Below are 12707 nucleotides of genomic sequence, written 5' to 3'. Positions count from 1 at the left end.
GCCTGGTTTATAATAACTGCACAACGCTTTGACAGTTTTATGATTAAACAGTGGCTCTGCTTTATGAAACTGGACAAAGCTGCAGCAGGAGGGAGGATTTTCGGTTATAATACCTGGGATTAATTTCAATAAAACAGGTGGAATTTTCCACGCCTCGTTATCCTGTCGTCGACCTTATTAATATCACTGTCATCTATCGAATGAAATCTCACGCGTTTTCTGTCTAGGCAATATCAGTCAAAATCTTGTGCGATTAGTCAATTTGTATTATTCCTAAAATCGGGAATAATAGTCCTTTTGTATTCATTAAAATCCTAACATTTCACTGAATTGATATTTTTATTTTCGTTGATCGAATTATAAGCCAAAATCTTGTGCGATTAGTTGGATTGTATTATTCCTAAAATCGGGAATATTAGTCCTTTCGTATTCATTAAAATCCTAACATTTCACTGAATTGATATTTTCATTTTCGTATATCGGATTACAAGCCGTATTACTCATTAGCCTTTACACGTAGCATCTATAACGGATGTTTTTTCACGCGGTAATTTAACAATTGTTAAATTAACCTCTGCAGTTATAAAATTTCAAGGTTCAGGGCTTGTAATTAAACGCAACTAATTTTTTTAATGCTCGTAATTGCTCAGTCATGAGTGTTGGTGAAAAATGTTCTTGTTTTTTCTTCCAGACTGATTTTAGTAACGTTAACGTATCGAAAGGTTGAAACAAAAATTCTTATTTTGCACCTTTAGCATATATACCTACAGAAGTTGAATTTACAAAATCTGAACTTATTGATGCTGTATCAACGGTTTACCAAGATTCAAGTAATCCTAAAGTTGCAAAATAACGACTTTTTCCAAAGATGCATCGTTAAAATAAACAAACTTTAGCCTAATTCCAAATTTATCAAACTATGACAAGAATTGCACGCGTTTCGCAGCGAACACGCGGCGGAATCTCATTTTTTTTCCATTGCACGTATAGCTTCTCCCCTCGCTTTCATACCTAACGAAATGTAATTATTTTTAAAAAGGATGTAGGGACACGTCAACCCACATCCAACCCGAGCTGGAATCGAGACTCAGCAGGGACTCGGTGGTAAACCATTCAAAAACAACGTGGGTATGATAACTCGACGGCTGATGCGCCAACGCTTTTAACACTAACGGAGTTCAACTATTCTTTAGAATCATCGTGTAAACTATTCTCCTACGTTGTACATACATTATGTAGTGATATGTCTTTTAATCCTGATTTTCTTTTCCGCTCTCATTCCTTTATTACACGCATTCTACGACGAAACCTTATCTCCGGATAAACTCTTCTCATTGTCTTATTTCTGCATCCGTTTACGTCCTCTTGCCACACGGATTAAACGCTTACGCATGCTTCCTCAGATTTCTTTGTGGTTTACCGAGATTTCTAAGGGTCGACAATCCAATTGAAACATAGCCGTTGAAGAAGAGGCAGGTTTTGTTTTTTGTACAATTGTTCTTTTCTAGTTTTTTTCTGCTGTAATAATTTTTATCATCATAAAAAAAAGAAATTACAAACATACAAATCGTGGTTAGTACAACCGCGATATGATATGGTGTAATAATTACTAAAAATATACTCGAAACGAAATAAAGTTTTACCCGTTAAAGGAAGTTTTCCCGACAAGGGAAAATTTTGCGAGTAGGTACTTTATATTATAGGATGTAGACTTTTAAATTGTACATAAAAAACTGCATACATTTGCTACTCGATAATGGAGAAAGAACTTAAAGAAAGAATTAGTCGATATCGTACGATTCTGCATATGTTAACCGCCATTTTCGTTCAGTTTTTTTTCGCATTTTTGAATCTTTTGAATCTTTTCTTTGAATCATTTATCTCGTAAGAATCTGAACATTTTTCACGCTCTCCTTATCGATTCCACATCCAGAGTCGAATAGATTTGACAAGACGTAGGTATATACATGGCGACTCGCACTCGCCAAGAAGATCACCTTCGCCAGCCATTCCGAGACGAAAATTTCACTCCCATTAATGGTTCGTTTTTTCTTTTCTCTCGCAACTTGAGGGGCAACTTGGTGCATGGTCAAATGGTCTGGAGACTCTGAGGTCAACGGGTTGAAAAGCGGTTGTGAATTCGGTTCGGAGGAGGATCGATTTTATAGAAATCAATTCTACGCGGCAAATGTTCCGCAGAATATATTCTACACGATCGTTTCTACAGAAAAATTTTTCCACAAAAAGAAATTTGAGATTGACATAAAAAATAATCTTGCATTAATTATTCTACACGAGAATTGTTCAATGGAATATTTTTTCTAAGGAAAGAAATTCGATATTCGAATCAAAAATAATCCTGCATGATTTATTGTAGAGAAATTTTTCTACGGAATATGGTTTTCTAGTTTCACACATCCAACGCAATATCTATTCGACGCATTCATATTTTGAACAGTTAAAATTCAACACAAATAATTGAAATTCAATTAGATTTAAATAAACTAAATCAAAATGTACGAAATTGAGGATTAAATGTGTGATCTTGACGATTCGATGATTGATCTGAATATGTGTTATCTCATAATTCGGGTACCATTAGTGCCCTGCACCATTGTAAAATTCTTTCATCATTCATTCATTCATTCATTCATTGAGTCATCAATTTGACATCCAGTCTCTTCAATTCCTCGATTCACAATTTCGTTAACTATCGGCCAATCTTTTTACTACTTAGTACACTTTGTCGTTCAACAATGACGCAAAAATTTGTGGCAACAATCTCAAGTTACACGTTATAAATATGCCCACAACTGGTAGGTTGTCACATACATACATCAAGGTACAAAAACAGTCAAAACAGGTACCTAACATACCGGCAACGCAGCAGCTATTTTGGTATATATTTTTGGTATAAAGAAGTGACGCGTTCGCTCGATCTTTGGGGGAAGACGCCGTGCGTTTATCCAATATTCTTACTCTTCCTTTTGCTTTTGCTCTTCCTCTTCATACTTTCTTCCTCTCTACAAATTTTGAGTCGGCTTTTCCTGTTTGCACATCCGTACGGCTGGATCTAATTGTTCGAGTCCCTCGGGGGCGGCCATATGCACTTTTGTATATTTCTTTAAGGCCGCAAGGGTGGAAGTCCCAGACCGAATGTATGATTAGAAAGATTTCGCTCCGTATGCGTCTGTGTATACCTACGTCAATTCCCCTCGTTGCATATGCGTCACGTGTTAATATTTCTCTGTCTTGTATAATTTTCCTTCAGTTCTGTCTCGCTTTTTTTTCTCTTTCCAATTTCCTTTCTCTTTATATCGTGTATTTGTTTCTTCATTTTGTTCTTTTTTTTTTCTTTTCTCTTACCGCGCTAAGCTGGGTCGGTTATATTTCTATAGAGACTCGTTTGCGCTTTACTGTTTACCAACGGAAGTAACTTTACTATTTTTGCTGTCTCGACTGCAATACTCGTTTAAATACAACTCACGTTCGATAATGAATTGCAAACTCTGATGTATACAATGGATTTACTTGATAGGAATTATGGAATGTTTGAGAAATAAATCTTCTCTCGTATTGCAAGAAAATATCGTCTCAAGTTATAATCAGTTTCATATTTTCGTCCGACTTCAAATGTCCAGGTGTTAATCGAGTTTGTGGATAGATCCTTTTGATCCTGCCTTCTCACTTGGGGATTTTTCCCATTTCCAGTGAAACATCGCCAGGCTGGATTCTCGTGTCATCCGTTAGGTAATTACGCGTATCATAACGATGCCTTGATGACTGTTATTAATTATACAAACGGTCTCGAATGCCTAGCCGTCACTATATCCGCGTCTCTGAGTCAAAGGTCTTCCCTTCCAAGATATTGTATATATTATGTGAGTAATTATTGGTTTATTTTTTTTTTTTCTGAATTTTGAGGACTCATTATATGACCGTTGTGATACTTCTACAGAAATTAGTGCGGAACTTACACTCTGTGTACGTTTAACTTGTATTACGTGATGTTCATAATTCGAAATTGCGTGCAGAGACAATTTTTATAGATAGATAAAAAATATCCTGATCCTGCGGTCAGTTTGTAATCATTTTCTAAAGTAAAACTCGGCGATACGAACAAACTGACGAAGTTATTAGGATTTTCTGAAAATTTAATGAATGAGTCGTTGTATTAATGATGTTTATAATGATTGTGAAACTATTAATGATTTCGCTATTGTTTCAAGAAATATTTCTTTGATTAAGAAATTATTTTATCGCAATGAAATGCTTGTGGTAGAAAAAAGAAACTCGTCGAAACGATGGGGAAAGATTTTTTCATCCGTTTTACCACTGTCTATAACGAAATACTATTCCGCAAAGCCATTGTTGAATACACGTATTTGTTTATTTATTTAATTAAGATCAACGGGATATATACCCTTGTAGATAGATAAAGCTATAATATAATATATATATATTAGGGTGGGATAAAAAAATATATTTTCGTTTCTTTAGTTACCGTAAAAATATCGTTCAAGATTATGAAAAACAAATTCTGGTAAAGTTTAAGCTCTTAATATTAATATTAAGAGGTGCTTAATCGTGATTTTTGATTTTCCATTTAAATAAGACGGGAAAGTTTTTTTGTTTTTATTTGGAATTTTATTTTCCTTACGATTATTAGTATTTCGTAAAAATTTTGATGTTTTATCAAACAACGTTTGATATTTTTACGAAAAATATGGTGTTTTATGTTTTTGACCCGTTATTTCGTGATAAACGTAAAAAAATTGTGGAAGTCATCGTATACCATTTGAGGTTGAACTTTAATCTTGAATAACTTTTAAACAAGTTCGACTTGGCGAAAAATCATATCAGACCTTTTTTTGGAGATCGTTCAATTTCCTACAAGAATATTTATCGATTTCTGCAACACACTAATTCGTTAAAACGTAATAAAATTCCAACTAAAAAAAAATTCTAAGTACAAAAACTAGTATGGTGAGGATCGAAGCAATTTTTATTCTCGTTACATAATGATGATAGTCGGTAAATTACAGAGTAAAATTTGCTATTAAACTTTAGATCGAAATAGTAATTGTTGTGTCATAAAATTTTGCTTGGAAGAAAAAAACGAAACTCAGATAGTAATTTGGGACAATCAATCACATTGTTAAGAATTTATCTAAGCAAAAATTAGATTAATTATACTATACATTACTGGGCAAACTGAGGGTATTACAAGAATTGGAGGAAATATTGGAGTAATTATTACGAAGTAATCAATGTGCAATCAATTTTCCCCTGTGAATTCTTGTCACGCTTTTGAAAAACCGAGAAAAAGTTTATTATCTTCTTCCTAATAACTTCTTTCATTCCGTTGTTATACATGATTGTGTAATTATAATATTTTAATCAAAGGTACAATAATTTCTCCAGGAAGATATTGTTACAAAGTATTACAGGATATGTTTAGCTTTCGTGGAATGTTAAGAAACGACCACGGAGTAAAATGATTTTGAAATATTCTTAAAAGGAAATTGCACACTTTAAGTATCCATTGGTAACGGAATTTACACTGACTTTTTTCCTGCTACTTTCAATTCAATACTGCGGCTGAGGCAACGTTCTTATCGCTTCGTAATTATATATTATCACATTTCACAGATGTTCAAAGCAATTAAGGATGAGTGGCCTCGTAACGTCCGAACCAAAAGTGAGGCAAAAAATAAACCGTTTCAAAAACCTCTACTGCACTGTCATTAGTCTCAACGATGGTGAATTCCATGAAACGAAGTTCCTACCATGTGACGGTACTGAATTTGGGAAAATTCGAAAAACTCTACCTAAGATATCGACAATTTGAGAAAAGCTTTCGTGATAAGAATATTCGATATGTCTGTCCTCTGCCATTTTTTCTACGACTCTAATGCTTTAGAGCTAATTTGTTCACCATAAAGCTCTCCTGAGTCCGGTGGAATTTTTTTTTTTTTTTTTCAAACTACATATCCCAAGAGTGGTTAAAAATCGATTTATCAGTCATTTTTTTATTGTGTCATTAGAATTTTCTCAGATTCATTTCTGTTTATACGTAGTTCAGATTCGTGTTCGAAATTATTGGTCCAAATAACACCGCTGGCTACTTTTTGAACACTTTTTTTCTCTCCCCCCCAACCGTCGATTATCGCCTCGCATTATTTCGTGTTTTATAGAATTCAGAAACCTGATGAAAATCCTCGGTCATGTAACGATTCCAACTAATGAATAGGAACGAGAGTCAAGTCGCGACGGATGTGATGGAATCGCGATGGCTTTACTCCGTGCCGCAATTTCCGTTTGCGATTTTCCTTTTCACGATAAACATTCAGGAAGGACGTTGAAGTACGTAAAAGAACCTCCGCTTTTATTTAGCTCGGTAACGGTGATGTTGGAATTTACGCTCGATGCCAGTTTTTCTTCAACGATGAACTCGGACATCGAGCTGTCTGGAAAAACTGGGATTCGGATCCTCGTCCTTTGAGGAAATTTGTTTTTCCCGTTCATCTGTGCCTGCCTTCATACGTATATGTATGCTGCGCTTGCGGAGAGCCAGTTTTGCATGAAAAATAGGGTGGATATGTAAGTAAGGGTGGAAAAAAAATTTTAGCGGTGAAAAATTGCAGGCTATTCGAGGTCCTGTTTATTCGAGCTTACCGCGCTTCCGATGGATGAATACGACGATTAATTATCCACCGGCTTCGTTTCAGATCGAAAAACTTATCACGGTTACTCAGTTAATTCTCATACAAGCAACTTTGGATAATCTGCTTCGGTGATTAGCGATGTTTTCGCTTGAGTGAAAATTTCGCGGAGAAATTTTAAGAGAGCATGAAACAATAAAGCGAGGAACGAGGCTGATTTCTTATTCCGAAATTCTTGATCCTTCAAGAGGTCGCGAAATTTTACAGAATTTTAACCCAGTTTAATATTCATTGACAACATCGGAAAGCTTTTAAATTCTTTCAAAGTATGACGTGTAAGATTTAAAGATTCGTCGATCAAAATCAGGCGATTCGAGATGAGAAACTTGAACGCCATGCGGCTGGATCAGAGATCCTGAAAGTTCGTGGACTTCGAGTCGATGGCTTTCGGAGTCGTTGTTTGGAAATGTTTGTATGTATACGTGTAACCTGCAATGAAGCCATCAATTTCCTCCGCTCAACTTGCGCCTTGACAGTTACTCGGATTGCTTCGAGCTCGAGGAACGGCTGACGTTCGAAATTAGCCCATTAATATCTGTTATACCAAAAAATTTCAAGTAGATATATATATATATATATACCGTTTCGCAAACACCGGTAATTTTTAACGGAACGAGATCCTCTCACAAACAATTACACATGAGTCTTTCATTTTTCTAAACTGTGTCGAAATATAAAAATAATTATAGTATTTCAACTTGCCTTACAGCATTTTTTCTATTTACTGATGTTTGCAAATTTTTTTTTAATTATATGCGTATATTATTCACTGAAAAAGCTTGCAGGGATAATAATAAGAAAAAAAAAAAAAAAAAAAAACATTTCAGCAAATTTTCGATTTTTCCTGACAGACTTGTAATATGTATATTTTTTTTTTTTCACAAATATTTCTTCGAAAATTATGCAAAATTGTCATTTTTTTAGTCCGAAATTTCTCAATTTTTCTGCAAGTAAATTACAGGCCAACACTTTTTAAGGATTTTTTTCTATGGAGAAATCTTACGAAAAAATGATTTCTGTCTGAATGAACTTTGGTTTGTTTGTACAGGTTTTTGACACTCAACAGCTGTATGAATAGTGATTTTGAGTTCGCATACACAAGTCGACATCAAATATAATGAGAAATGAGAAAATCGACGTGAAAAGATTTTTCAATAATAGTTTAAAAAGTTATAAGAAAAAAAAAAAAAAAACAACATCAAAAAAATTAGGCAAATTTTATTTAGTTCTCGAGAAATAAATACGTGAAAACAGATTTCCAGAAAGTGTAGCAATTTCTTCAAAAAAACGATTACTTATCACTTGCCTTGTCGATAAAAAACAGAAAACAAACAAACGTCACGTCACAGGATTTATAACCAGCGCGATTCCGAATTTTTTTGAAAAATTATCGACTCATACGTGGTAGAAAAGAAAAGAAGATTAAAAAAAAAAAAAAAAAAAAAAAAAAACAGTACGAGAAAATAATGGGAAAAAACCAATACAGAGTCTTCTGTAAAAAATTTAAAGCTGATTGTGAGTAACGCCTACGCTTCGAATTCGCTCGCATTCCACGGTTGTTACTTTGGTATCACTTTATCCCAGTCAGAAACGTTAAAAACGTATACCTACGTTACGAGACGTGCGTAAAACCGGCGAGATAAAAATCGTGTAAGTAAATAGGCATTGAAATCGATCAGAAAAGCTGCAATAAAGTTTGACGCATTGCGCAACAACCTGTCAATGATATTTGTTTCCTAATTAGATATTCATCGACGTTTTCTTTTTACGCGGATACTCACCAATCGCTTGTTTATATACCATTAAAACGCGTCGGAAAAGCTCTCGCAGACACGCGTGCGCCTAATTTTAGAACTTCTTGTACAACGCTTCGATATTCCGGTTGCTCGCTGCCAGGCGCACGAACCTCGTGAAAGAAAAAGCTTTCGTGTATGTATATTAGGGTGGCGCAAAAAAACCGACTATTTTTTTTTTTTTTCTGAGTACCGTGTGACAAAATGTTAGTTTTTGATGTTTTAAGAGGTCACTCCAAGGGACAGCTCAAAAAAAAAAAAAAAATTTTAAGAGGTCGCTCCAAATTTTTAAATATGTCAAAAATCGTCAAAAAATTAAATTAAAAAAATTATATTTTCAGTATTTTGTTTGAGTTTTAATTCATGTCGTGGTGTATTGTTATCGATTCTTTCTTACTAAATTAAAGAAAAAAAATTTATGAAATTTTAATATGAGAATATTAAAAGGTCGCTCGAAAAGATCTGAAGAAATGCACCAAAAAATTGAAAAAAAATATGAGCGACCAAATTCAAATTTTGAAATGAAACTTTCGGAAACTTGTTTTTTTTTTGTCTATAAAATTAAACCGTAACGAGAAAAAAAAATCGATTTGTGACGATTTCTGATGTTTTAAAAAATGTGAAGCGACGTCTTAAAAAAAAAAAAAATTTCACTGCCCTTTGGAGTGGGCTCTTAAAACATCAAAAACTAACATTTTGTCGCACGAGACTCAAGAGAAAAAAAAAAAAAAAAATAGTCGGTTTTTTTTGTGCCACCTTAATGTATATAAACACCGCGAAGCTTGTTTCCGCAGGTCACGTGGCTCCAGTGTCACATGACGGAGGCCCTTTTTTACAAAGTTGTTGCAAAAAATTGTTTTTCGATTTTTAACAAAAATATTAAGTCTTCTGCAAAATTCATTGCAATCAAATATTAACTGGAAGTAAAATTTTGCGCAGATGTAAGCAAGTGTTGAAAACTGACGATTTTTTGTTCGCAATTTTGTCGGCAGTGAAAATTTTTTAAACTTGGTATCGAAAATATTCGAATATATTGAAACGGTGACTGAATGAAAAAAGTATTAAAACAGGGATTCGAAATCTGATGAATCCTCTATTTTTATTATATCTTTAAAAACTTGAATTTACTTATTTCCGTTGACTTTGCCGATTGGAATTTATTTCCGTAATTCTGTGAAGTACTTTCAAGTAATATTCATCTCATAGTAATCTTCAGTTTCATTATTCAAACTTTGATCTTCTCATGTTTTCTTTTAACCAAGTGTTTTTCAAGGCTTGGCATATCCTTAAATTCACGAGTCACGAGGAACAATATTATTCCGAACGTACGGTGATCGAGATCAATGAGTGTCGGATGATTCGAATTCCCCACAGACGAATTCTATAGAAGCTGCATCCTAAAAATATCTTTGAAAAAGGAAAACCTGCATCGCCGAATCCACGGAACTGTTTTAATATGTTTTTAAAGAACTTATTTTTGGAAAAGTCAACAAATTTCATCACAATGTTGCTACGATACAGATTATTTCCATAGTATGGGGGAAAAAATTGCCGAGTGTTTGCTGCGCAGCCGTCAAATTGCCGGATTGCATACAAGCTCAGCTTCCAGCCGGCGCAGCGCTTTGCTGTTGCAACAGATCGTCACTGCCAACAGTTGTTCGCAAGGCTGTCAGAGAGATTGATTCCTGAAAGATTTAGATTCGGGCTGCTCGTACTCAGAACAGAGTTTTGAACCACCTGTGAAAACTCGTCAGGCTGAGCTATACTTGACAGAATTACTTGCCGTATAACAGAAACGCTGGATCATTAATCCGAGCAGAACTTATGAAGGATTTGAACCTTGAAACGCTGCAATAATTTAGAAATTTTTTTTCTACGACGCCTGATTGATAAAAAGGAAATGATAAGATTTAAAATTTTTTTTTAGTAAATAAATAGTCCGCAGAGAAATGAGAATATTTTTGAAAAAGCTCGGTTATTCAGAGGATTTTGTCCCCTCAAAATTACCACGTTTTTTGTGAAAATTATTCATCAGGATTCCGTCAAATTATTCTTCCAATATTTTCACGATTGCCTTCCGGTTACAATATTTCTTATCAAAAACGCCAGCGTCAAAGAATTACTCTTTCCAGTATACGACGTATTCGCAGATGTCTCCAATCATGTATTCTACAGAGTTGAAGAAATTTGCATGAAAAAATTTCGAGACGTCTTTCTGACAGACGGATAACTAATAATAATAATATGTAATTTCCGCTCAAGCTCAGAATCGGATGTCGCGTCTGACTCTGTAATTAATTCGTCAAAGGTCGTGGTGAAGGCGGATTTCTTTTCGGGTTACACATTTTCATGCATCTATTTTTCTCACTTTACGCAGACACACGCTAAGAATTTCAAATTTTTTCTCTCCTACATACAAGCGTCAATCAGTTATTGGCGCGAAAATCAAATATGTATAGAAACTAAAATGGAAAGAATGAGGGGTGAAAAAATCGGCGACAAACAACAAGAATATCTGGCACCGATACTATGGATCGTTTATTTAAACTTGCAGAAATAAAACTGCACGGATGTTTGTGCGAGCTGTTGTTAATACTCGGGGAAAAATAATAAAATTAAGACGAGGATATCAAACCGGCTCGCTCGCTCGCTCGCTTTTACCACTATTGCCTACGAGTTAAACCCGTGAAAAAACTACAAGGTTCGTCTCTCTTTCACGACAAACAAACGAGGCAATAAATTTTACGAACCTCTTTGTCCGCACCGAATGAAACAACGATTCACAGATTGCGAAAATCTTTCTTAAGGATGCATCGGGAGTTAATTCGAGAATTGAAAAATTATCAAAAAATAACAATTTTTAACTAACAACTTAGAAACAATTTTAATTAATCATAGTTCATTTTCTTTATGACGAAGAAAAGTTTTCGTTAACGATAATATTGCAGACTGTTAACAGACAATTGATGTTCTATTTCTAAAATACATTATCTTGTTTATGAGAAATCTATTTCCGACAGATTTTTTATTCGGATATATAACTCATTTCCGAAGAAAATCTAGCTGGGATTCGTTGAAAGTGAACTTGATGAAGGTGCATCGACGCGACATTATCGCTCTGTAAAAAACGGCAATAAATTTCTGATTTCTATTTGAAATTTATCGTTTTCTCAATACACAGATTTTTTCGTCTCCACACTTTTTCAACCGCCAAAAATTGAACTCAATATTGAAACTTTTGCGAGTTCAACTTTTGTCCAAATAATCACGTTTCCAACCTAATAAGATTAAGTGTAAATAAATTAAAAATTCTGAGACATAAGCGAAATAGTTTTTTTTTTTTTTTTTTTTCTGTTTTCGTTCTAAATTCGTTTATCAGCAGATTAATTAATCGTTTTTCCTATTTACCGCATTTTGTTTCCGTCCCTCCTGTTTCCTCACGTTTCCTGCACCGCAACTTCTCGGTAAGAAAAAAAATTTATCTACTCCGTCGGAAGTTTTCTGCGGGAGTAAATTGTTTTTCGTAGATTCATTTCCTGCGCTTTTCCCCGCAGCTTTAACCACCAACCCTTCTTCCGATTTTCCTTACCTTCCGCATACTTTGGCCCGGCATATACACACGTAGACACACATGCGTATCGACAAACACACACGCATGCGCGGATCTCTTTCTCAGTCAGTTTCTCGGCTGCCCGAACCGTTCGCATCTCTGAAACTCCGCGAACTCGACGTGAGTATCAGTTGGCTCCGAGAGCTTGACGAAACGAGATCGGTGACAGTGATTCTCCCCAAATATCTTGCCAAATCACGTGCGCTTGCAGAGTTATCAACGCTTTCGAACACAACATACGTACACATATATACGATTAATACACATATCGATAAGTCAACGATTTGTCAGCACTATAAAAAAAAAAAAAAAAAAAAAAATAGAAACAAAATTCAGTTCAGTTTGTTAATCACCGGAGACCTCTATAAATCGTGATATAATTTTTTCATTAACAAGTTTTGATTGACTGATTTAAAACATTTTAATCAAATTATCGCAGTATTGTTAATTACATGTTCCTCGTTTTTACAACTCTATAGATGATAATTTTTTTTTACGGACATGTTTTTCTTCCGTATATTACGCTGCGATGTACTTAAACGTGGACGACGCGAAAGCGGATAAAAACGAGGATTTATA

At 34.6% G+C, this 12707-nt stretch overlaps 1 protein-coding gene across 2 annotated transcripts in view; it reads left to right on the top strand.

The window, feature by feature from the left end:
* Positions 1-12707, top strand: part of LOC124413584 (G-protein coupled receptor moody) — an 85039-nt gene that overhangs the window by 7552 nt on the left and 64780 nt on the right. The gene's annotated exons all lie outside the window — the stretch shown is intronic.

Source organism: Diprion similis, chromosome 12 (assembly GCF_021155765.1).
Source record: "Diprion similis isolate iyDipSimi1 chromosome 12, iyDipSimi1.1, whole genome shotgun sequence".
In the NCBI taxonomy this organism is placed as follows: domain Eukaryota; kingdom Metazoa; phylum Arthropoda; class Insecta; order Hymenoptera; family Diprionidae; genus Diprion; species Diprion similis.
This window is presented reverse-complemented; position numbering and strand designations above follow the sequence as displayed.